The following is a 27,506-nucleotide window of genomic DNA, read 5'->3' as shown; positions in this document are numbered from 1 at the left end:
TTTTGCCTCCTTAAGTGTAGGACAAGTGACAAGTTACCAGAGACCCCCCACAAAAAAAAAAAACAAAAAAAACCAAAAAAAATCAGCATGCTGCCTCAAAAACTTGTGACTAGTGAGGTAAATATGCACCAGGAAAAGCAGTGCATTCTGTAAGTTTCTGAAAAGATCAATAAAGAAGAAATTAAGATTTACCTTCATGGTTCTCTCACAATGCATCAATATAACAAACTTTTCCCCAGCTTAACATTTCTTTTATTCAGTTTGCTGTGTGCCAAGTATCAGTCTCCTTAATCCTGCAGCATTACAGCCTGGCAGGGCTACTTTGGAGCCATCTCCAGAGCAGCTTTGTTCCCTGTTTATGGAAGGATGTTATTAAATGTGTCACTCCATGGCTTAACACAGCAGCGAGATGCCTCCTGCCAGGATGTACACCACTGAGTGCAGATAAATTTTAGTTAAACTTTTCAAGTGATTTTTTAGGAAAACTGCGCTTCTGCAGCCCGGGTTACGTAAGACTGCTCTGAGTTTGCATCAGTTATGAGTTTTATCTTTCCCTCCAAACTTCTGGCTTTAGTTTTATAACTAGTCAGAAATGTAAGTCGGTGTTGTAAATGTTTGAGTAGCCTCATGATAAAGAACTGTATGAATTTCAGCAACTTTCTGCAACCGATTATTTTTGCCCATTTCATGAGGAGTGTAATAAGAAGCAGGTGGGAATCTTTTTTGAGGGGTCTGCTGTGTCAGTCCGAGTGAAATACAAGTGTCCTTTTCTAATGTAGAAATTCAGCTTATTTCATAGTTGTGCCATTAAAACACTGAGAAATGGAACACTCAGGAGACACACAGGCATTAAGTATTTGGAGATAGGAAATAAAAAGGGACACAGGTTTTAAACTGCAGGGCACCTGATGAACTGGTGTCTTTTAAAGAATCAATACATTTCCATAATTTAATCGATGAAAGCACTAGAGATGGTCAATCAAATCAGCAAAATAAGTTATTTAGACTGCATTAAGATTTTACAGCATTGCAGAAGACATAATTCAGGGTCTCAAGACCTGAGCTTCTTTAACCTGAGATGTCTCTCAATTACAAGGAAATTTTTGGACACTTATTAAGTTGGGCACTGTGATTACTTTTGCTGTTGAAAGACCCCAGTAACTCACCATGGCTTCCCCACCCTCACTCTTCCTGAGGAAGGACAAAACTCTTCATCCCAAGGACCCCAAGGAATGCCAGAAGATCAAGCACCACACAAAGAAAACTAAGGTAGAAACAGAGAAAACTACTTACAATAAATTTAGCTACACTATCATTGTGAGTTTCCTGTAATAATGATATAATTTGGATTCACTTTGATTGTATTTTAAATATTTGATGCACTGAATATTGGGAGTGACACATTTAATGTATGAAAGGTGTAGCTAGCTATTGGAATCTTCCCCCTCTGGTCTAATAGAAGAGAAACTTTCAAAGTGAGGCAAAACTTTGTGTCATAAACAATGAACTTTTATTTTTCAGACTCGCACACCAAGTCTTCCCTGACTGTACTGCTATTCTGGGTTGATAAGATCTAGTTCTTCAGGGATCTACTAGAATTCTTGATCTGAAAGGAGAAAATATCACTATATATCAAATAAGACCTTGGATAGCTTATGTCAAAATATGTCAGAAAACTACCAAACTTTATTCTAAAGTAATACATAAGTAAGCAACTTCTCTGCTCTTCCAGTTTGCTGTTCCATTTCACATATGTAACTTACTAAAAGGAGTCGTTTTGGGGCTAGACATGAATGGAACAGCATGTATTTATTTTACAAACATTAATAAACTTCACAATTAGGAATAAGCATTGCACTAAGTTTGCTCCAAGGGTATCCCACACTGTGGTGCATTGATCCTGGCTGTATCTCTCTTCAATTTTTCAAGAGAAAACACAAGAAAAAGCTGGTGGGATTATGTAACAGCAGGAAAAGGTGACTCCCAGAGTAGTTATCATCACAGGCAAAAGAAAAAAACAACCAAAAATGAAAAAGAAATCCACTTAGGGAAATTAATTAATTATCAATCTAATTATCAATCAGATCTAAGCAGGGCAATGAGAAGTAACAACATAAAACTTAAAGTATCTTCCCCCCACCCCTCTCTTCTTCCCTGCCTCAATTAAAATAATGTCTTTTGTACCTCTACAATTATAAAAACCAGATTAAATATTCCAGAGCATGTCATTCATTATCAGAAAACTGGACCTGAGCTTGGGTTATCTCATTTTGCAGTAGTCCTTGATTTGAGAGTAATCCTAAAAATTTCAGGAAGACATAAAATACTCCAAAGATTCTAAGTTGTTTTCTTTTTAGCCTATATATTATCTTTAAAAGATGAGACAGAGATAAAAATATTCATCATTTTGCAATGGGATAACTTTCTGCTGAAATAATGAAAAAGATAATAGGAAAATTATTGTGTATACATCTACCTACACCTACACTTTTCATAACGGAAGATTAGTATTATTGTTGAGACAAAAAAAAAAAACCAGTAGGTTTCAATGAATTCTGCCTGCTCTCTTCCATCATTTTCATTTATTCTGTGTTGTTTCTACACACTTTGTTTGTCCATAATAATTAGGAACAATCTATTACATACCCCTTTTGTTTACCTCTGGCAAATTACCTCGTTCCAGCAGCGATATGGAAATACAAATGAGCAGTATAAATCTTCTTGAAAATCATTTAAGGTAGATTCATAAGGGTCCTGCTTATGTGAATATGAAACAAATGATAAATATGACAAAGGCTGCAGGAAAAAAATTCATCAGGGTGAAGCAGTATCTCTGTTATTTTGTAAGAAATACAAGAATGCTCAGAGGCGTGGAAGTCAGAGATAAATTAACACCTGGGGAGCTCCTGGAGTCCTAAAAGTATAAAAAAAATGACCTTTACACTTCAGCAGAGCCACTGAATCTTCTGAGAGTAAAACACATCTCACGAAGGAAAGCAAAGAGAAAACAGTGTAATCTTCCCTTTTTTTATCTGTGCAATCCAGAGACAATGGTTCTGATAAGCACAATCTGTCCTAAGACTGAGATTGCTTTCCAATTGCATCAATTGACTTCAAACCCATCAAGGTACACCAAATAAACACCCAGTCTTGTTTATTTGAAAAAAACAAATAAAGTTGCATCTCTCCTGCTTACAGAGGATCAGCCATTACGGCCCTTAGTGCAGATCCTTGTTTTTTGGGGGTTTAAAGTTAATGTATATAACACTAAAAGCAGATGCTAGCAGCAACACACAGCTCCACCACCAAGATTAAGAAATATCTGAATGAGCTGTGGTGACAAAGTATTGCAGTTCAAGAAACTGCTGAAGGTTCCTGAACCAAAATACAGTGAAAAAAGAGGACAAGATCAAGGCACAGAGGAAAAGGTATTTTTTAAGTCACCCCAGTTCAAACTGTCTCATCAAGAAAATATTTTTGTTTAGGAGTTGTCTTTTTTATATTGATTAAACTACACATGAAAAAAACAAAACAAAACAAAACTATCAAATTTAGCTTAGTTTAAGTTTCCACTGTGCCAAATTATCACACGAAGTACAAGAACAAGGGGAACCTCCCTTCACAAGAATATGAAAACTACATCATCCCTGTGTTTACAAGGCTGGATTTTAGGTGGGATCAGAGTTATCCTGCCACAGGATGCTCCTGGGTTTCACTATTTCTGTGTTTTGTTCCTTACACGTAACCTTATGGCTGTTAGGTCTGAGTCTATGAATGAGGCACAGTGTGAGCAGCGTAAGGATTTCTGCTTTGACCACTGACAAGATGCCATGTCAGTTCTTAAAATGTTCCAAAAATGCTCATTGTGTCATACCAGTGTGTGATTTTGTGGTTGGGATTCACGGTGGAAAAGACAAATGGCTTTGTCAAGGTAAAGTGGCTTTTGCTCCAACCTTAAGAATGGATTTTCTTTCTTTCTAGAGCAGGAAGAACTAAAGTTTGCAAGCAAATCCACTTTAGAGTAGCTTCCAGTCTTCCTTAGATAGGAAAAGCTGGGAGAATTTAAAACCTGAATGGAATCCATTAAGCAAAGTGTAAGAACCTCAGTTACTCCTTGATGAATACCAGGTGGCTACAGCTCTGAACTGCATCACTTTGTGACCTGTCACCTGCTTGGCTGAGAGAGCCAAAAACAGGAGCACCTGCAGTGCACAGGTGTAAGAAAATGGAATGGAAATCTACCCTCACCAAAAAAAAAAAAAAAAAAAAGGCATAACCTGTGATTTGTGGAATGCTCATTACATTTAACAACTAGCTGGAGCTACAGGAGAATTTCTTAGGGAGTTTATGACTTCATAAAGTACTAAATGTTTGAACTTAAACTTAAAAGGTTCTATTCTGGAGTATTCAGAGAAATTATCTTAATATTCTTGGGGACAAATCAGTGATAAGTGGAGTATTTGTGCAGGAAGCTACACATCCATACCCATACAAATGCCCACACCTATCTGTGGAAAAAGGATATGCCAGGTGCTTGGGAATTGATTGAACCCTTGCCATTGAAAATCCATTTATTTCCATGGATTTTCTCAAGGGCAAGTCCTCATGTACAGAAGAGATATTCCTCTGAAATCATTAACCAGTATCTTGGACGCAAGAATTTAAGAGTGATGAGGTGAAGGCAACAAAAAAGTAAAACATTACAGATTAAGCAATCATAGGGAAATATTTGTTTAAAATTAAAAGCAGAAAAAAGTGTCAGAGCAGCTTGATTCTTGTCTTTGAACCAAATATGTTTTCTTCTCCCTCGATCTTTTAGTGTTTGATGAGTATGGATTTTTGGGATTAAAATGTAATGGAAGGATATTTTCAGAGAATGGTAACGTAATTGCAGAAAGCTCTTTATTTATACCAGGAGATCTATTTTTATAAGGTTAGAAAACCCAATATATGGTTATTGGTGAAAACAGGCAGCAAAGAGGTTTCCTGTGGATTTAGTAGGATTTGGGGGTAGAAAGCTGAGGAAGACTGAGTAAAACCAGAGTAAAACAGAGTAAAATATTTCTCTCTTAAACATGCAGAGACATTGTGATCAGAGAAACAGCAGGCAAACTATAGAAGCAGCTATATCTATATAGCTATATATATATATATATATATATATATAATCTCAAGATATATATATATATATATATATATATATAATCTCAAGAGAGCTGGCAAAAAAAAATTATTTCTGAGGTAACTATGAATAAGAATATCATCAATTTGCCTCACCAAATACTGATGGATGTCCAGGATGTTCCTCAGTAGTAAAGTAACACAAGAGGATTGCTCTAGGATCCGTCTAACTTTTGTGAATGCTCATGTAACTCCAAGACTTTGCAGTGCTTCAGAAAATGAGAGAGGTGGTCTGCTGCAGGGCAGTCAAAGAAGTGCATGACCATGGACTTGTACTTTCAAGCTGTTAAACTGCAGAATCACAGAATTACCTGGGTTGGAAGGGACCTTGAAACTCGTTCCACCCCCTGCCACTATTTGGGACATCTTCCACTAGACCAGGCTGCTCTCAACCCTGTCCAACTTGCAAAGGATTCCTTACCAATATTCAACCTGAACCTACCCTTTTTCAGCTTAAAACCATTACCCATTAAAGATGTTGTTAATTACCCGGCAGTAACAAATAATGGGAACCACAGAGAAGCTGTGTTATAGCAAAGCAGGTTTTTCTTGGACATGAGGCCATAAAAATGTTTTATTTCTGTTCTGCTTATGGGTCAGATTTTGTAGGTTTTTAGGTGTATAAAAAGTGTCAGGAGGTTGATATTTCTCCTCTGTACCTAGAAGCAGAAAGGATGTCACTTTATGGGATTCATCCAAATCATTGATAAAATGGTTCAAAAAAGCATTAGTGTAAGGGAATAAACTTTTAAAAAGCATAAATTACAAATACAGCATTGGTGTTGAAAGATAACAGAATTGCAATAACGGCTCTAGAAAAGCAAGACATGAGGAGGTGGCTGAAGATATTGATGGGAAAAGACAATATTACATTTTGTCAATTTTCTTTTTAGAGAAATGAGTAATAAGATCCTTGGAGACAGAAGGAGAGAAAGAAGTGAACTGTCTGAGGTTTGAAATTAATGATATCACAGAATCTTTTGGGATTAAAGGTGAGGCATTAAGCAAAATTAGAGAAGTTGCTGCTTACAAATAGGTAAAAACAAAACCCAGAGACTGAAAGGACATTTTCTACTAATGAAAGTCAAGCATTATTTTAAGTGAATCATAGCAGAGACCCTGCAGTCAGAGTAAATAGCCTTACAATCAATTAACCTGGTCTAATTAACCTTGAAGAAATGGATAATTTATTACATTTACTATTCTTAGTTAATTAACATATTATCTGGAAATTACTTTCTTTATCAATTTTGTTTTATTAGGTCTCAGGGTTTGAATTCAGATTTTAATTCGGTGGCGTGGGTGAAAAATGTGGGCATGCAAATGTGAAACAACATGGTTTGATGTTTAAAACAATTTACTTAAAGGGATTCAGCATAGAAAACATATGTTTATTATTTCACAATTATAACTACAGAAAGCTTCTGTGAAGAATTTGAAAAGCAGCTGAGTATTTTAACAGCAGGAAAACACTGCAGTCTCCAGATAATATTTTCTGTTTAAACTGAGGCATTTTCCTTTTTAGCAAAAAAGAAATTAAAAAAAAAAAAAAAAAAAAGGAAAAGAGAAAAGGGAAAAAAACCAGCATTGTAAACTTTTACTCAAGAAATAATGCTGAAAACTTTGGCTTTAGCACTTATTCTTTATTACTCCCACCTCAGGCAGCACAATTAAAGTTGTCAGGCGGCTTTCTGAGGCTTGGAAATCAGGCTGAATTGTTCCCTTCAGCAAAAGAGTCTTTTTGTGCATATGTTTAGATGCCTGAGTGGCCTGGCCCTCTCCGACTTCATTTTTACCCCCTCCTCTGGTGTTAATGGATTGAGGGATTTTTTTTTCATACAAACGTAGCGATTTAGAAGAAAGTGCAGCAAATACCTGCTGAGACAGCGGCCTGAGGCTGCAGAAGAAGCAAGGCCCCTGCTTAACTCACTCTGGGTGAAAGAATTGAAGGGTCCAGACCTGGAGGGAGCTGGAGCTGCTGGAGCCGGCCCAGAGGAGGCTCCAGGATGAGCAGAGGGACGGAGCAGCTCTGCTGCCAGGAAAGGCTGCCACAGCTGCCATTGCTCAGCCCGGACAGGAGAAGCTTTGGCCTCAGCTCCCTGTGGCCTCGCAGGGCCCGAAGGAGCCGCAGGAAAGGTGCAGAGAGACAATTGCCAAGGGCTGCGGGGCCAGGAGCCAGGGAATGGCTGCCAGTGGCAGAGGGCAGGGCTGGATGGGATCTTGGGCAGCAATTGTTCCCTGGCAGGGTGGGCAGGCCCTGGCACAGGGTGCCCAGAGCAGCTGGGGCTGCCCCTGGATCCCTGGCAGTGCCCAAGGCCAGGCTGGACATTGGGGCTGGCAGCTCCTGGGACACTGCGAGCTGGCCCTGCCATGGCTGGGGTGGGAATGGGTGGGCTCTGGGGTCCCTTCCAACATAATCAAATCCATGATTTCTTACGGTCATGGAGAAAGCCAGCAGTGCTGAACCACGGGCACCACATCCCTGCTGCTCCTCTCACCTCCTCTCACCTCAGAAATTACAGGAAGTGGCTTTCCATTGGTAAGAACTGGCCAGAAAGAAGTATCTGAAAACCACTTTTTTTTTTTCTTTTTTTTTTCTATTTTTTTTTTAAGAATTGTTTTCCTGCACCACAATTAAAATCTAAACTGGAAAAAAAAAAAAAAAAAAAAAAAAAAAAAAAAAAAAAAAAAGAAAAAAAGCCAAAGAAAATGGCTTTGATTTCTTTTCTGTGAAAGGGCTTGGAATTGCAAAACCGTGTCATGCTGTGTGTTTTAATATTTTTTAAATCAAAATTGCTGTTCAAGCTGGAATTATTTTACTTCGAAGTATAAATTTAATTCTATTTAAGAATTTTTAGCAAAATGCTAAAAGAAATCAAGTTATTCCTATCCACAAAAAAACCAAACAAACAAGCAACACATCTTCTATCTAGGAGATACAACAATACATGCCAGGAATTTTAACAATCTACTTAGATTATTGGTTAAACACAACTTCCTTTAGAATTATCTCTAGATGCTGTCAAGACATTTTCCCAGCTGTTTTGTAGTAACAGAACTTATTGTTAAGTAAAGATAAAAATGTTTTACTACAACTCAGCCTTTCACGGTTCCATACATACAGATGAATCAATTTTATTTTTTTTTTTTTCCACTGTTCTTTACACATTTCCTCCGTGCTCACATACATAAATATACACCTTCCTATACTTTTAGGCATTTACTGATTTCTTCAGTAAAGAAAACTGCTTGTAGTGGCCCAACAGAACTTTCCTCATGTGCTTCAGATATTTTTTAACCCTGCAACCACGATGTATGTGGATCTGGAGCTTGACCTCCTTTGGCCCATTACTCATGAGTGTATCTGTCTGAGGCTTGGAAATCATCACATTTTCCAAGCTCATAGGAAGCATTAAGATTATCCCTCAAAGCAGTGAAACTAGTTATTTCTTAAAGCTACAAATAAAATATATTATATTTTAAATTTATTTATTTCAAATTTATTTTATAAAATAAAATATGATTCTGCGTGGATGACCCACCTCAAAACCTGTTTGGCAACAGAAAGTCTAGTGATGAGAAATGGTCATAACTCTATGTTCTTACACAAAGTCAATAATCATTTTCAGATGGTCTTGTGTGGAAGCCTACATGCCTTGGATACAAGTTTACAACAATATTTTTCCAGGGAAAGCAAGTTCAGTTAAAAAGAAAGGATTTGTTTGCTGTTTTGGTGTTTTGTTACTTTTTTAATGTGGTTTCTAAGAGTTATAAGTTCTTCTGGGGAACTGTAAAAAAACAAACCCACTCTTCATTGGGACTTATTCTGAACCCAAAATTTTCCATACCAAGCACAGAGATAGACAGAGTGATTTACTGGCTTCTTTTACAGTTTTTGTCTCAATTCAAACAGATAGATCTGAGGTTTTTTCCCTATTCTGAGTTCTGTTTGTTTTTTTTTTACAGAAACATGTTGAAAAAGGGATTTGAAACTGAGAATGTGTCCTCTGCTTGTTTATTTAGTCATGGTGTTTTTGCAATGCCTTTGTCACAAACTCCTGCTAATGTGCAGTAATGTCTGCATCCAGGAATTATTACCTTTCTGTTTCAGGAAAGGGCAAAGAAAATAGCAGAGAATATTCTCTTTTCTGCAGGAAAACAATATTCTCTGAAAAAAAATCCCATGTTCAGTCTTATTTTTTGAATTATACTGCACATTGATTTTCTAGTATGGCAGAGGAAAAGCTTAATTTTTTCCCCAACCTTAAATTTCTGTAGAAAATTTTATTTTCAAAATGATTTAACCATCATTTTAAAGCATCATTCAATTCAGTTTTCAGTTAGTTATTTGAATGAGCTTTAAAGAAGGCTGAAATTTCCTCCTTTTTCCCCCCAGAAAAGTTTTTCTCTCACTGTTCTCTGAAATGATTTTTCTTTTTCATGATAGAAGAGGTAATATAACAGCTGATATCCAGTTATGTCACTGTGTGCCACTGTCACATTCAGACTTAAAAACTCAATGTTTGATGGTGTAACAGTATGCCTCTAAGCCCTTTTTTAATTGTCCTGTTCCAACGGCATTGCAAGATTTAGGTATCCATACAAATATATATATCTAGGTTTGAAACTATATAACTTTTTTGTTATGTAAAACATTACAAGGTCTAGAAAGTAATTTTTACTAATATTGCCTTCTTCCCATTCCTAGGACGCCAGCTAAGGCCTTAGAGGGTTGGAATTTTAGAACAGTTTTGTTTGAGATATCTCAAACAATTTTTTTACACATAAACTTTTAAGAGGTTGATTTTTATGTGATAAACATGGAAAAAAAAAAAGCGACAAATTAAAAAATCTGAGTGACGAATTATTTTTCTCACATTTGTAGTTTTTCATCAAAGATAAGAAGACAATCAGCAGCTTAATAATTCAGAGAGAAAAAGAAAAGTCACCCCTGTGGAAAAACCTGAAGATCAAGGACAGCTAAGACATAAAGGTGCATTCACAAGCCTAAAACCCAAAACTTTCTTCTTCAAAAAATTTTATATTTGGGAGTCAACAGCAAATTGGTGCCCAGTACTGGCCTGCCATACCTTAAAAAAATAGAATATTTCTATGATACAATGCAAAAGTTGTAATATGAGGCCATACTGGTATTTAAGTGACTCTTGGAACCAGTGAGGAATTTAGTGGCAATTTCAAATTAGAATTTATCTCCTAGAGACAACAGAGAAATGGTTTTACATCTGTCAGGAGAGATAATAAGGCTTGTTCCCCATAACTATACACCTGTACATCTAATATTTCTCATTTTTATAATGAAAACCAGAGGAACACCTTTTTTTTTTTTTTTTTTTCTTTTTATCCAAATATTGAAATACTGTATTTTGAGCACAAGATGATAATCCAAATCCATGCTCTTCAGAAGGCAACCAAAATTTTTCCCCACATTTCAGATAAGTTTTCAGATATCCATTTTGAGGTGAATCTCAGTTAGTTTTCTCATTCTTCTTCATGTGCACAAGGAGGAAACCACCAGAACCCCAGGAAATGATCACACATGTATCTGTCAGTCACTCATTAAAAATGAAGTCTGACTCTTACAGGATAAAACAAATCTCAGAGTAAATGTCCTGGCAATCGTTTTTACTATCACTAAGTCTCCAAAATCTGAAAGATAATCACATAGGTTTTGTCCTTACCCAAGTGCAAAATTAATGGACCAAGTAAAGATTCAGAAAAAAAATATCCTTTTCCTATAACATTTTTTTACTGCAGGGAAAAAAAAAATTAAGAGTAAAATTTGACTTTTGAATGAGATATCAGTGGGGGTTTTTTTCAACACTTAGAAATAACATGAAATCCAAAGATTGTTTTTTTATTAATGAGTTTATGTTGGTTTATTCAGTATATTATTGGCCAATAAAATATTAAGTCACAACAGATTATCAGAAATGTTACTGCTAATGACTCCATTAAAGTAATTTTTCAGTCACATCCTGCTGCACAGACTTTGAGATCTAAACTTATCTTTTTATAATTAGACTCATTTACAATGGATCTGGACTCAGTTCAGGAATCCAATGGCAGTCACATGAGCAAATTATAAATAGGGAGAAATCACACTGTAATACATACCACATATGTCAAATTTAAGACCAAGTAATGAGCAGTAGAGAGTTTAATGCTCTTCAGAAAATTTCAGTGTCAAAAATAAAAGCCTTATAAAGCAACAAGTCACGAAATCCTGAGGGTTTGCTTGTTTGGTTTTTTTCCCACTGAATCATTAGACTGTGAAATTTCAAAATCAGTTGCTTTATTTAGGGTTGGTAACAATTAATACCTGACATATAATTTGGGGTTTGGGTTATTTTATTTGTTTGCTTATTTTCAGATAACTTTCTTGTTTATCTCTTTATCAAAACCTTGAAAAAATCTTTAATTTAATCTTAAAAAGTCACTGGAAATGAATCAATGCTTTAAAGTTGTAATACTGGAAAAAAAATTAATATTGGAATAAAAATCAAAGATCTCCTTCTCCTGCATTTGAGTGGCAAACTATTAAAGTAGAATGAGAAAAAAACCCAAACAAATATTGATCTCAGAAATTAATATTTGTTAAATTAAAATGAGAAAAAGTCCTAAACCTGAACATGACAAATCCTGAGATTTTTTTATTTTTCATTTATTTATTTATTTGCTTTTTATTATTTTTATTTTTTTGATTTATTTATTTTTATTTGCATTTTAAAATCAACCTGTATAATTTATTTACCTGAACACATGATATATCCTTGGCTTTTAACTGTGTTTGACTAAATAACCTAATTAAAAATATGGGGCTAAAGATAACTATCTCTGTTTGACCTTGAAGTGAAACACCATGAAATTCCACTGACAGAGAGTTAGATTTGTAAATTCAGTTATTAGTAATATGTCTTCATTTACCATTGATAACCATTTTTGGCAAGATAATAATCACTGCTTAAATTCTTGCTGCCTCTGTGAGTGAAGCCAGAGTTTAACCTTGTGCTGTGGGATCTGAAGTAATTTTTTTCCATTAAAATTAAGGAAAAAATGACACAAATTATTATTATTATTATTATTATTATTATTATTATTATTATTATTATTATTATTATCATCATTATCATTATCATTATTATCATCATCATCATCATCATCATTATATTATATTATTATATTCTATTATTATCTATTATTATCTATTATTATCTATTATTATTATTAATAATAATAATAATAATAACAACAACAACAACAATAATAGTAATAACAATAATAGTAATGTACAATAGGTGAAATTTACCTTATGAAACCTGCCTCCATAGTGCCACATACCACAGCAGCCAGATTTTGCTTGGGTTCCTTAAGTAAATATCTAATTTGTTTACCCTTCAAATAAAAGACCAGACCAACTTATGAGCAAAAACAAAAGGCTCTTAAACATAAAAGATACAATTTCTTTATTCTAGAAATGGTAAAATATTTTTGTCTTAGAAATTAAAGTGAGAAACTGCAGTGTACTTGCAAAGCCAGTGCTTGCCACTTTTGATTTTCCACTTCCACATTAAAAAAATTTAAACATAATTATCTTTAAAAAATTATATTTAAACTAATTATCTTTAAAATACTATTTTATAAATCATAGTTTACCCCACCAGAAAAATATTTATATAATGAGTTCTCTATGTAATTTTTTTTAGGAAGTTAATTTCTGATTTAAAATCTAAGGAGAGCAGAATATTTTAATTATTAAGACAAAATATTAAATATTTTGCAGCAATTGGCAGAAAATATCAGAGAAAATAGGAAACATGACACTACTTCTGAAGGTAAGGTGTGTCTAAAGGTACTTAAGTTTACCTCAGAGATCGTTAATAGTAACTGTGATTAATTTACTTAAAGTTACTAAATTTGGTTAAGAGGATCAGGGAGCAAAAAAATAATTTTGAGCTGCCCTAGTAATATTTTTAACTGACCTCTTTTTTTATCTTTTTTTTTTTTCAGAGAGGTTTTATAGAATTATTTAATAAGTTTAATAAACAGACTGCCAAATAACTGCTATGTAGTGGTAGTGGTGGTAAGCTGCCCACTTTTCTATAAAACCTAAGTCCACTACATGTGATTTTATCTTTGTTATTAGATAGATGTGTAATTAAGGGTTGATATTCTCAAGTGGGGAAACATATTTGAAGAGGATAAAGACTGTAACTTGTCAAGTAAATAAAAATGCAAATCATCCCCTTTTCCTGTAGTCATTCAGAAACTGCCTCATTAATTTTATAAATTAAGCTGAATTAAACAGATGAATTAAATGTCTCGTATGGGTAAAAGCAGGAAACCTGCTATTGATTTTTTCATTTATGAGACCCAGTTCTGACTTTTTAAATGTCTGATGTCAGGCTGCAAGAACAAACCATGAATTCAAGCAAAAGTTAACAACCTTAAAGAGACTGAGATATTGCTTATCATATGTTTATTTTTTTCTTGCCTCCATTATAACATGACTAGATATTTGTTTGCTTATTATATTTTAAATGTTATGGAAAAACTACAGGGAAGAGACCTACACTGTAGCTGGAAAATTTTGCTGTAGGGAGTCAAAGGCAAGATGGGTCTTTCACTGTGTCCTTGGAAGAACTGAGTGAAGGATTCTACAGAGAAAATGTGAGAACAGCACTTTTCCAGTATAAATGACCCTGTGTTTCTGAAAACAAAGGGAAAACAGAATCCCAGAATCACAGAGGTAGGAAAAGATCACCAAGGCCATGGAGTCCCAGCTGTGCCCAATTCCTTGTCCCCAGCCCAGAGCACCCAGTGCCATCTCCAGCCCCTCCTTGGGCACCTCCAGGGATGGGCACTCCAAACCTCCCTGGGCAGTTCCAAGGCCTGGGCTCCCTTTCCATGGGGAAATTCCTGCTGCTGTCCCCCCTGAGCCTCCCCTGGCCCAGCCTGAGGCCGTTCCCTCTCCTCCTGTCCCTGTTCCTGGCAGCAGATCCCAAATCCCCCCGGCTGTCCCCTCCTGCCAGGGACTTGTGCAGAGCCAGAAGGGCCCCCTGAGCCTCCTTTTCTCCAGGCTGAGCCCCTTTCCCAGCTCCCTCAGCCCCTGCTGGGGCTCCAGCCCCTTCCCAGCTCCGTTCCCTTCTCTGGGCACGCTGCAGCCCCTCAATTCCCTGTGCTGAGGGGCCCAGAGCTGGACACGGCACTCGAGCTGTGGCCTCAGCCCAGCACCGAGGGACAATCACTTCCCTGGTCCTGCTGACCAGATAAGAACAAATAAACCCTCTTTCCCCAGGCTTTGGGAAAGAAGAGCCAACCCTAATCCTTGAAACTGAGCTTGAACCGTCTGTCCTACCTGAGCATACCCAGGACCATGACAGGTCTAGGTCCCCACTGGAAGATTCACTGAGCAGGGAGGACCTGTCCTTTTGTGGAGCAGAGGAAAATCCCTTTCTCCAGGTAAACAGGAAAGCAGACAGGCTGTTGGATGCTCAGAGGGCAAAAAATTCTCTTAATGTTGCTTATGTGTTTGATCTAGCTCCACAATGATTCATCTCAAATCCTTCTGAAGGAAAGTGACATTTTATCTGGTTTGGAGATACACTTAAACACCCAGAAATGACCCTAAGTGACTTTAATATATTTTCTCCTTGAATGAGGAAAACAAAGTTAGGACTAAATGGATATGATCCATTAAGAGTTCACAAATTGATTCTCTTGTGCATGTATATAACTTCTATTAATCATGATTTAAAATGAATCTAAGAGCCTGTGATCCTATTAGCTTACATTTTTGACCATTGACTCAATCAAGCAAGAAATATTAATCAGCACATTTTAAGCACTGAAAATAGCAGCAAATCCTTAAAAGCAGACCCATGTCAAGAAACCAATACCCAAAGAGCTACCATTAAATATTCATTATTCATGCATTACTTTTTTGTATGTATTTTTGATTCATTTGTGCTTTGGAATGTCAGTCTGAATAATAACTCTTTCAATAACTCTGTTTTTATGGTTGAAGAGAAATTCTAGAGGAAATTTCAAACCAAAAGTCTAAAAAAACTCTAAGGGCTGACTTCTACTTCAGAAATAGTATTTTCTACTTCAGAAAAGAAAAGTTCACTTCTAAATGAGGTCTTCCTTGATAAATAGATTGAAAATCTAAATTAAAAATTGAAGAGCATTTCAAACAAATCACAATGTGATATGTTATATGATTAATGTGAATTTGATTTAAAAAATTGTTGCACTTCTGCTAATGGACTAGGCTTAATGAGAAGCCATTTGCACTCATGCTAGAAATGCAGCTCTTATTTCTGATGACTCTAGCTCCATCAAAAGTTAACTAGTCTATATATTTATATCTGCTTTCCTGAAAATCACATGTTTTGCCTGCCAAGTGGCACAATTTGTCACACTGTAGACATCCACGGGTTTTCGCTTTCCATTTCACAAACTTGCTTCCTCCATCACTCATTGGCTGCTGGCACTCCATCCTCACCTCTCCTGAGGCAGGCAGCTCTTCAAACCCTCCTCATGGCATTCCATGACTAAAACTTCCAGTAACAGCCACGGTCCAGAAGTGTTTGTCAGACCAGAAAGGCTGAATTTATGAGCCAGTATAATTTAAAGTGCAGAATGTTTAATCCCTTCAATGCATGCACCAAGGACCTTGGCTTGACTCATTTTCAGAACTCGTTCTGGTTGTTGATTCTGTCCTGAGTTTTCTGACTTAAACTTTCATTTGCAGGTTGGAGGAGGATGGGATCTTCCATCAAAGTTTTATTTGCTGAAATATTGTGTCTGCAAAATTGATATCCACTGTGGTGAAGTGTTTTATTTTGAGTTTCTTGCACTGTGAAACACATTTTTTTGGGGGATAGTATTACTTACACTGTATGAATTTAGTAGTGTGCACTTTTGGGAAGGATTTTGTTGAATTGGTATGGCTTGGTTTGGCTGGGTTGGATTGGGTTGGGTTTGGTTGGGTTGGGCTTTGTTGGTCAGATCAAGATAAAAACATTCTAAAGTTTAAGTTCTTAGCTTTTAATTAATCCAACTTTCTACCCTTCTTACAGTCAACCCCTTCTTGCCTCTATTTTTCTGGAAAACTCAGTCATGTAATGCGGACGAGCTTGTGCTCAGGTTATTAACTACAAACCCATAAAACTTTACACAAACCTGCTATCCAATTCTGTGGAGGCAAAAAGTCAAGCTCTTAACATTTCCTACCACCTCAGGGCAAGAAAAAGACCTTTAAAACTTTTTTATAAAGCCTGGGTTGTTCAGGCAAACCCAGACAATTTAATGAGTTGTCCAGTTCCTAGTTGAGCTGATGTCAGACAGTGTTGGGCACATTCAGTCTGGGTTGGATATCATCCTTCTGCTCCTCCTGCCCTCTAACCCTGCCATGTTTTCTTTTCAAATAATGTTTTCAGGTTTGCAGGCCACAGAAACCAAGATTTGATGCACTCCTCCTTCTGGCACACAGTCCAGACTGTGACGTTTCAGAGGTCGAAATGAGCCTGTGGAAAAACATGAAATTGGGGCACAGATTTAGGCACCACTCTCATGGTATCTAAAACCATGAATCCCACCAAAATTAAGAGTTATATGTGTGTTTAAGTGAGGATATGAACCTAAGTAGAGCAGAGTTAAGAAACAGCAATTTCATTTGATAAGCACTGTGCTGTATGAATAATCCAGCTAAAGGAACCTGAACAACTTTTAAAATAAAGTATTTTTCCATTTGAGTAACAGTATTGTAATCTGGACCATTTTTATTTCCTCTTATTATCTGCTGTAATAGAAATCTAAACAAAATCATGATGGGAAACAAACAAGCAATTACAAAAGCAGTTCCAAGATTAAAATGATGCATTCCTCTTTTATTTTGCATTTTGTCTATTTGGTATTATTAGTTGCACACTGTAGTTACAATGTCAAATTTTCTTGACTCAGCTCTGATTTATTTTAGGACATTTATTTATTTTAAGAGATTTATTTATTTCTATTTATTTTAAGAGATAAAATGAAAGAGTGGGCAAAGTGTAAAATGTAAAAAGCCTTTCTCCCACTACAGGTGACAGCAACCTTAAGGTCATTAATTTGCTTTTCTTTCAGCTGAAATACTGTGTATTTCATGTAATGAAAGCATGTCATTAAACCTTAAAGTCAACCATAATCTTGCAGGACCATTTTATAGTCCTCCCTTTGTCTAGACAGTGTTTTCTTTCAAAGCCTTTGAAAGTAATCCAACAGCTAAATCATTTTTATACAGCATGCATGCCACACATGCTATACAACTTTTTGACAGAACTATAAAAAATTAAAGTCAATTAGTAACCCCAATAATTGTTCAGTGACCTTTAGCATGCTATAAACCTAGATCTGCTTGCCTTGAGATGTGGCCATCCTGTTTTAGAGCTATAATGAATGATTAAATCACTGAAACTATAACATGGAAATAAAAAAGCCACTAAATTACTATGAAGGAGTTATTTATTATATGAATAAAAAGCATTATGTGTGTGTGCAAATAGTTAAATGAAACAACTAGGGTTTTCCCAAGCCTTTTGGTGATAATTTGAGTTCAGAACCACTCATATTCAGAAATTTTTGAATAATTATTGCTCAATGGTTGAAATGCAAGGCACAAAGCTTTGGTTATCTCATATTTAAGATGCTGTGATGAAACATACAATCCTCCCTTCAGCATCACAGCCAGTATAACAACCAGCAGAGATGGAAGTTACATTCTTTCCCTTTCACGTGTTGCCTGTCATTGCCTTCTGAAAACAGCTTTATTTTGAAGCACAGTGGGCATAATGGAAGTAGAAAAGCTCTCCTGGGAGCTCTGGAAGACTCATGAATTCACCCTGTGTCTGAGTGACAGTGTGAATGTATCTCTGATGTGATCTGGGGACAGTGGAAGCAGGTGATGTGTTGTAAATTTACACCCTTTCCCCCTTGTGTTACAGTGAGATCTCTGACATCTTTTCTGGTTCTCAGTTTGCCAGTTTTTCCTCTTTTATTACAAAGTGTGTTTTCCAAGAGTGGTCCCTCACATCTTCCCTGACAGAGAACACAAAAACTTTCCCTGCAATGGCACATTCCAACTCCACAGCCTGTTTTCATGATAAAGAGTCACGTTTCCCTTCCCATCACATAATTTGTTTTCCCTCTCTCCACCAGGTCCCCAGTTCACTATATTAAACTGTCAAAAAAGCAGATTTCTTCCTAGAAAGGGCATGGAGGGGTTTGAGACAGTGATTTTCGCGAGAGGGTAGCAGCAGGTTTGGGAAGAGGATCCCAGGGTGTTGATGGCTGTGATGAAGACAGAGCAGGGTTTTGCATCACTGGTGGTTTTTGACCGCAAGGAAAGAGAAAAGTGTGAGCTCCAGCTGATGGAAAGAAATGTCATGATGTACATGTTTTCCTGTCAAATCTGTTCTGCCAGCTTCTTCAGGCAGAGGCGAAGAACTTTGTGAAAACAGGGCTGCAACAAGGCTTTCTTTGGAGTTCGGACCCTTCTTGAAATAGACCTGTTTAATCAGGACAATCTCAAACCATTTCCTACTCCTCCTCTCCACGTTCAGATCTTCAGTCAACAGATTCCTGACCCAGAACAAGATTTTTAGATGGATTTTTAAATACATTCACTGACACATACTGAAAACCAAATGTATCAAAATCACTCCTTAATGAAAACACTTTTTTTTAAATTTTTGAACAGAATTATTTTGGCAGCTGCTCGTGCAGCTAACATGCTGCTAACATGCAACCTGGTGATATTTTTGTACTCTGATAATTTCAAAGCTCTGGTTTCATTCAGATTAATGGCCTTTCAATTCTTTTGAGAATTCCTTGGTTTTCTTATTTCCCACATGAATTCAGGGTCCAGAGACAGCATTTCTATCCTTATTGTTAAATAAGTATTTACAAGAGTTGGTGAAATACAGCCACAGTTTTGAACATTTGTTTGTCTTTCAATCATTCTTCTTTGGACCTGATAAATAATGTATTCCATTATGTTGTTGGCAGATCTGAAAATGTGCACTGTTTTGGGTTTTTTTCCCCTCTTAATATAAGGTATTCAAAACCAAGGCGACGCTTAAACCCCATTAAAATTAATAAATGTTTATAGATCTTTCCAAAACAGAAAGTGAATAAACTCTGCGTTGTTTCCTAAACCCTGATTCATCAATATGAAATGGAAAAGTGTGAGAATTTTTCTTTAATATTTTATAGATAGAGTTTTCAATATAGCAGTTGCATAAAAAAAGTATTTCCAATTAATGTCTGATCTTTGGAGTAGATGAAGAGAATGCTCAGAATCTCAGAGGTGGTGAAAGTATTTTTTCCTACTATATTTTGACAAAATATATTTATGGTAGTTATATTACTCTTTTATTTGGGACAGACTGAGAGGAAAATTCAGTCCATCAAAGAGGATACTTTTAGCTATATAACTCTTAAATTTTCGTTTATTGCTCACTTAGATGATTTATTTTGTCTTTTATTTCATGTATCCTTTCAGATCAAATAAAGATGAAGTGTTCTGACAACATCAGGTGAAACAAATAAACCCTCAATATTTAGGCTGTCCTTTGCCACAATCCTGATAATGTGGAAACACTGAAAACTTTAATTGTAAGTTCCCAAGCCCAGCTCAGAAGGACACAGTGCCCTCCATATTTTCTGTCACCTCCAGAATCTCTGAATCTGACAATTTCACATTCAATGTTCTGATCATTTCAAACCTTTCCTTCACCAGAAAAGAATTATCTTGAAATTACTCTCAATTATTTCCAGCACTTCTTGTCTTGCAAAAACAATATTCAAACTATAATTATAATTACTATGGGGTTTTTTTCAATAGCTTTGTGACTGAATCAAAATAAAAATTGAAATAATTTTAACTGAACAGTCAATTAAAATAAACATTTTCAGGATTTGGGGGAATTCAAGCAATTCTGAGGTCTGAACATGAAATGTTTCTTTGGTCAGTTGTTAACAAAACTTTATGAAAAAAATGGAAATGAAAATATTTAAAACTTGGATTCTGTTCAATCATTCTCCAACTATTGATAAAGCCAGAAGCACTGGATATTCCTGGCATTCTTCTATTAAAATGTGCAATACATTCAAAAACAGCAAGACTGGGACTTGATGAAAGTTTGAGTGACTTTCACACCAGAAAAAGACATGCCTAGTGGGAGCTCCCAGTATCTTACTGAATTCTACTGTAAAACAGAAAGAAATTGAAAGCATTTTTCATCATATTTTGAGTCAAGGGTAAGCTTCTGTCTACTTCAGAGTAGAATAAGACTGCATTTGTCACTTGAGGTTCTGACAACTTCTCTTCGCAGGGAAGTAAAGTGAATTTTTTCAAGCGTCTTTTAACTCCTAAATCTGAAATTAGCTTAAATAATAGATGCACAATTCTTCCTCTGTATTTTTTACCTTGATCTTGCCCATGTATGCTCTGAATTTCATGAAGGGGTAATGGTGCTTCATGAATGGTGCCTTCTTTCCGAGAGAAAATAAATTATGTGCACCTGACTCTCGGAAGGAACGTGTTGATAACCGTGGTCCTTTGATCATGGTGAGGGAAGTCAGCCACACCACAATATTTCATGATCCTTTAAACCCCTAGAATGTTTTTAACTCCTGCCGTGGATGAACAGCAGCACTGCCTAACTTTTATCCACATTTATAAAGCTGAAGAGAAATAATGTAGAAAATCATTCTTTCTGATATTTTGGAATCTTTTTTCTGGAAATATCTCAGGGTTTGGTGTTTTTTTTTGTTGTTGTTGGTTGGGTTTTTTGTTTTTTGATTTTTGTTTTTGGTTTGGTTTTTGGGGTTTTTTGTTTGTTTGTTTGTTTTGGGGTTTTTTTGTTTTTGCTTTTTAACTCTTCTGAGTGAAGGACCCAAGAGGTCTTTGTGGCTTCAGTAAGGTGCAGTGCCCTTTTCCATCCACTGACAGGAATTCTCAAAAAAACACAGATTAACATTTTCCCTCCTGTCATGGTTCCACGACCCCCAGCCTCTGCAAGAAATTACCACTCGTGCCAACCAAAGCCTGAATTAGGTTCAGTGCATTCAGGAGGCAAGGATCAGGAACTGAGCTCATAATGAAAGGGACCAGCTATTTTTCAACCCAGCTTTGTTCAGATTTCTGATGCTTAAGCCCCCACAGGAGATGTGCTGGAGCTTAGCTGTGGCATCAGCATAATTATGCTGTATAAGGCTGTCTTTCATTTTTCACCCAGAAGTGCAAATCAATGTTGCTGTGGTGCTATAGTGATCTAAAACACGATTTCAGACAGCCAGAATTCCTCTTTAAATAAAGAGCAGGTTACAGATAGGACCAACACAGTCCCTCGACTCTGAAAGTAATATTGAAACATGAGAGCAGAACTCTTTAATCTACCCAGTGGAAATACTTTTTTATCAGAAACTGAGAAACAGAATCTGCCACATTTACATTAAACAGAAGTCTTACGTGAGATAGAAAGATAATATCATGAACAGCAGTAAGTGGGATTTGTCTTTTGGGAAAAAGTAAAACAGCCTATCTCACAATCCTTCTATTACAAATAACACCTCAACCTTGCCCATCACATCTCTCTTCTACGGAATCAGATTGAAATTGCCATTTCATACGTATTTCTCTTCCAAAATTTGTTCAGCATCTTTTGGGATTAGGGCAGAATGTTTGCTTCTTTCACTGCCTTGAGCACCTTTCCCCATAATATTAATTCAACAACTTAGGGCATCAAGAAGGATCAGAGGCATCATTAACACAAGAGTTTTTCTTTATGTCTTGCTCATGACTAGGCTTTTTAAGGTTGACTAGAATAAAAAATAAATTAGAAAATTAAAAAAAAAAAAAAGGAAAAGGAAAAAGAAAAGGAGAAAAAGGGTCCTGTAACCTCTCCTCATCCCATACCCTGAAAATTTCTATACATACAGGATTAGGGCAGGTTTTTTAGGCCATGAATAAAACTAATGGTCAAATACAGGATTGAAGAGTCAGCATAAAAGTGGTAGAGTGGCAAATGTTATCAACAAAATGAAATAGGTTGTTTTTATTTGGGAATTTTGCTCATTCTGGAGTATAAAATGGTACCTAAGAAGAGTAGCAAATTTTAAATGTGCTGCTGAAGAAAAAGAATAAAACAAGAACTTCTCTTTGTAACTTAGAAGGTAGTGAGAGAGGGATTGTTTGTTTGTTTGTTTTTTACATCCAATCTATTATTTTGAAAGTTTGAAAAAATATGGATACAGTAGATCCTGGAGAAACAGGTATTTCTAAATGATAAATTAAGATATTTTGACTAATTGCAATAAAGACAGTGAAATTATCTAGATGGGGTTCATTCCTCTTCACATTAGGTTGTTAGCTTCTTAAATAAATTTTAAAAATGGTATTAAAGTTTTAAACTGTTTTTGGTTTGCTTTCAGCAATGGAATATTCCAACACCATAAGGCACAACCATAAAATCATTAAGCATAGTCAATAACTTGTAAATTTCTCTGTGAAAAACAGGGTGCTGTGGATGTTCTGTGTTACTGCAGACTTGAAAGACTGATAATTTTTTTTTTTATGATTGCAAATAATATAATAAAATTTCTCATTTTTCATTTCCCATTTATGCATCAATAAATAATAAGATAATATAAATAGCAATCATATAATAAAACAAATAATAAATAATAAATAATATAATATACATAATAAAATATAAATAATAATAAATGAATGTTATCGTGTTTAACAATTCCTCTCCTTGTAATCAGGATTTTAAGAACTAGTGCTAGTAGCAAATATAAAATTATTACATATGCATTTTCATTTTCATCATCTCAGAGCCCTTTTATCTTTTTAAGCTGTAAATGGCAATTAGTGTCTGAAGGAAGGCCAGATGCCAAAAAACTTAATGCTATAAAAAAAGTTTAAAAGCTTCACTGCTTTTATTCTACAGGTCATCATTATTGATGCTGTTATCAATAGATGAGAAACCAGAGCACCTGAATCAATTTAAGGTGATACTGTTAAATAAAAGTTCCTCAGAAGCATTTAAAACACAATATAAAAAAAGAGTCAGTATCAATTCAAAACAAAACTGTATCCAGAAACCAGAATTCCAGAGCAGACTTCCAACGGTGGTTGAGAGATTAAGATATTTTGATTTTCAGAGGAGCTGGATATAACCAAAGAGACTGCATGACAAAAAGAGGGGGATACCTGCTTTGGCTATTTTGATTTGTAAATCCCATGTATTTTTTGTGCTGTTATTCCTAAGCAGACTTAAGGGATACTAGTTCTCCTTTTAGCATTTACAGCTAAAAATGTATATGTTTAAATATACATGAAATATTTCCTAGAAGCCACTGAACATTGCAAGAGGGTTTTCATTTCTTGTTGACATTTTGCTGAGATTTCAGGGTGAAAATGACTTTTCTTTAGAAACGGGACAAAACTGATGGAATATTTCAGCGAGTGCTAGAATTATTAATAATTTTCACCTGTTTGGTTGATCTGTCTTTCTTGCACACCCAGGCCAGGAAAACCAGGTGGATTGTGGTTCGACCATTTGTATAAAAATTATTACTACTAATATTATTATTATCATCATCATTATTATTATTAATAATAATAATAAAATAAAGAAGAAAAAGAAGAAAGAAGAAGGAAGAAGAAAAAAGAAGAAAGAAGAAAGAAGAAGAAAAAAGAAGAAAGAAGAAGAAAGAACAAAGAAGAAGAAAGAACAAAGAACAAAGAAGAAAGAAGAAGAAGAAGGAAGAAAAAGAAAGAACAAAGAAGAAAGAAGAAGAAGGAGAAGGAGAATGAAAGGCCCACACCAAAGAAACAAAAATGCTTATATTAATTTTTCCAATTTTTCTCTCATTTTTCCAGTTTGGAAGGTATAAAATTTGGGACAGGAAATGCCATTTAAGAGCAGGCAAATATAATTACAACTAATCTCAGCACAATGAGGGTTATGATGTATAAATACAGTTGAGTAGTTACTTCAATGCTGACTTCAAACTTACATATGTCCAGAAACACCTTTTGATTTACTCCCAGTGAAACAAAAGTATTCAGGATTGCTTACTGAAGAGTGTGAAAAATAACAGTTACCTGAGGAATAAGGCTGTATGATGATTTTCTTTACATTAGAAAAGTCCCCTAGATAAAGCAAACTAAAGGAAGCCTTTTAAACAGAATTTTGATTTCTTATTTTGATTTTTTTTTATTATTCCCATGAAAAGCATGAGCTCTTCACAATCTTTTTGGTGTCAAATATAAGGGGAAAAAAAAGATACATACTTGTGCAGCTTATAATAACCACTGCAGAAAGTTATACGTCCTATCATCTTAGAAACAAGAGTAATGTGAATTTTCCTAAAACTGAAAAGTGCTGAAATGGAATCAATCAGAGAGGCTCTCACAGTAAACACAAAGCAATCTTGGGTAGGATTGCAGCAATACTCCCAGCAAAATCATCTTAGCATATTTACCAACTAAAACAATATTTTTCTTTGACAAGGCACTTTACACTGTCTTCTTGAATTGTCTTTATCACAAGTCTGATACAATCTAGAGATAAATCTTCTTTTATTTGGTTATGCAGAGAGGAAAAAAAATCATAGCAGACTCTGCTCATTTTTTCCAACACAGGCTGATATTTTACAACTGATATTTTACAATTTTAAAACTGAGCATAATGTCTTACAAAATTTGCTCCAAAATGTCTCATAATTACCTACCGAATGAAACATATGTGACTACGCCTGACTATACCTTAATTAATCTGCATCTAAAACAAAAGTCTGTAAGTCTTGTTGTTATTGAAATAAAAATGGAAGTCATTACAGACCTGCTCGAAAATGATGCTAAATTATCTGTGATTTCAGTTTTGAGGATAATAGAAAAAAAAGAAGGAAAAAAAAAAAAGAAAAAAGAGAGACGGATCACACGTTCCCTTGCGTATTACAGAACTGCAGAATAGTTTGGTTTTGGAAGGTTCCTGTGGAGCTCCCTCAGCCCAGGCCGTGCCCAGCTGGGGCTGCCATGGCTCCACACAGGGACACTCCAGGCCCTCCCTGGGCAGCTGTTCCAGGCCTCTGCCCCTCCATGGACACAAGTTCTTCCTCCTGCCGGGCTGCCGCTCGCTGCCCTTTATTTTATTCTCGGCAGCGCCCGGCAGAGCCCGGCCCCATCCTCTGGCAGCCCTCGGAGATGTTTGTGTGGATCCACGGGATCCCCTCCGGGCCTTCCCTTCTCCGGCCTGGCCGGGCCCGGCTCCCGCAGCCTCTGGAGCTGCTGCAGAGCCCAAATGCTGTGTGCGGCCTCCCCTGGGCCCTGGGCGGCAGCTCCTGGGCTCTGCTGGCCTGAGGAGCCCGGGGCTGGAGGCAGCGCTGCACAGGAGCCTCAGCTGGCCGGGGCAGAGGGGCAGGATCCCCTCCCTCACCTCTGCCCGTTCCCTCACACCCAGGCTCCCCGGGGTCCCAGGACTCTCGGTCACCTCACGGCCACCTCGGCCCCCAGCGGCACCCCCGGCACCCCCAGGCCCTGCTGGCCCTGCCCGTGCCCCTGGGGGAAGAACCTCACTGGGTTTCTCTCCACTCAACTCTCCAGCTCAGCAAGATTTGTTATATTAGTAGGGAAATGCCTGAGTCCCATTGATAGAGGCAAATGCCACTAAACTCCCTACCATATGCAAATTTTAAAATTAAGTTGTCTTTTATTAGCATTTCCTCCTTAAAACTTCCTACACGATTCAGCCTAATTCACAAAAGAAAGGAGTCTTAAATTAAGTCCAAAGGCTTAGTACTTCTGAGGCAGAGCAGAGGCAATTTTAGACTGGCTTATCCTTCATATCCGTTCAATTAACCTCTCGGAGCTTTAGAACAAAAGTCAGCGTGATGGGTGTCATTTGAATTGAGCAAATGCCATCTCTCCATCAAAGTATTGACTCACATCAGGCATTCCAAGCCAAGATCAGGACTTTAAATGAGATGGACAAACTGAGCTAATTGTTGCTGTTCCAGAAGCCTTACCTCACAGGCTGCGCGAAGCTTGACGTTTGACAAGCACTTCCCGCGTGTCTGAAGCAGTAGCTCTCAAAGTGGTCAATATTGTGTGCAAAATCAATATTTTTACAGTTTTTGGGGGATGGATCTTGATGTAGGGACTTCCCGGGTTGCCCAGAGAAGCTGCGGCTGCCCCTGGATCCCTGGAATTGTCCAGGGACAGGTTGGACAGGGCTTGGAGCAAATTAATTTTATCTCTGCCATGCACCAAAATTAATTGAGGGCTTTTCAACAAAAGTTGAGCAAAAACCCTTCAAGTTTTTTTCAATCCCAGAATCTCATGTTTCTTACCTGAAAGGCCAGAAAGTGATTGAACATGAATTTTTAGGGTCACCTTTTTCCAGACAAGCCTTTATCAGATTGGACGACCAATGGAAGTTGCTGGTGAAGTTGAAGTGAATGGAATTATCACTTTGTTTTCTCTTCCTTGGTGACCTGTAATATTAAAGTTCTTATAAATCAGAAAGCTTTAATTAAAAATCTGTCATTTGCTAACTCAGAATCCACAAGGCTGCCATCACAGTTGCTGTTGATAATGGTATTTGTTTGTATCATCATCTACCACAAGTAGAATTCTGGTGAAGGATGCTTGAAAAAAGAAAAAGTAAATATCTGATTTAGTGTAAAACTTCAGCTGTCTTAAATCACTTCTATTTTCACTTATCTTTCCAAAATATTGTAGTTGAAATTCATGTAAAAATGAAAGAGAAAAATATCAATTTCACTTTGAAACTCCAGAAAACTTGAAATGCATATCCAGAGCTCTTCTGTACACCTTTGTAATGGAAACTTAGCATGAAACACAGAAAAAGTCTCAAAACTAAGGAACAAAATCCCTTTGATGCACCACTGAAGGAAATACTATCCAAAATATTTGGTCTGTAGTCCTGAGAAAAACATCAGTTTTTTCCCAGGAATTAGAGATATTGGATAGTACTACTAAATTTTGGAAAGATGTTTAGAGGCTGTGTCTTGGCTTTGTATTTTTTAAATGTCAGATAACTTTGACATTGAAGTTTATTATAGGTTTCACTGTAATAAAACAGGTAGGAAACACTTGAGCCTGTGAACAGTTTTGCATATCCAGAATTTTAGTGTAAGAACATTTTTTTAGTGCCCCTTGGAGAACTCTGCTGAAGCTTCAATGAGATAACAAAATTGATCCAAAACATATATAATAACACTGATAGATT

At 36.4% G+C, this 27,506-nt stretch overlaps 3 long non-coding RNA genes across 3 annotated transcripts; 1 reads left to right on the top strand and 2 right to left on the bottom strand.

Moving 5' to 3' along the window:
* Positions 1-2,673: 2,673 nt before the first annotated feature.
* Positions 2,674-7,687, bottom strand: LOC111941563 (uncharacterized). The gene is made up of 3 exons (XR_015280541.1): positions 7,619-7,687; positions 5,278-5,464; positions 2,674-2,754 (listed from the first exon to the last, which is right to left on the bottom strand). It is a non-coding gene; the product is annotated as an uncharacterized LOC111941563 (long non-coding RNA).
* On the top strand, positions 7,062-16,964 carry LOC147647978 (uncharacterized). Its single transcript, XR_015280535.1, has 6 exons — positions 7,062-7,317; positions 10,067-10,174; positions 12,983-13,034; positions 13,760-13,948; positions 14,498-14,661; positions 15,956-16,964. It is a non-coding gene; the product is annotated as an uncharacterized LOC147647978 (long non-coding RNA).
* On the bottom strand, positions 13,664-25,640 carry LOC147647977 (uncharacterized). Its single transcript, XR_015280540.1, has 2 exons — positions 25,098-25,640; positions 13,664-16,730 (listed from the first exon to the last, which is right to left on the bottom strand). It is a non-coding gene; the product is annotated as an uncharacterized LOC147647977 (long non-coding RNA).
* Between the last annotated feature and the right edge of the window lie 1,866 nt (positions 25,641-27,506).

This window comes from Cyanistes caeruleus, chromosome Z, assembly GCF_971803275.1.
Source record: "Cyanistes caeruleus chromosome Z, bCyaCae1.hap1.1, whole genome shotgun sequence".
Lineage (NCBI taxonomy): Eukaryota > Metazoa > Chordata > Aves > Passeriformes > Paridae > Cyanistes > Cyanistes caeruleus.
Note: the sequence above shows the minus strand (reverse complement) of the source record. Positions and strands in the feature narration are given on the sequence as shown.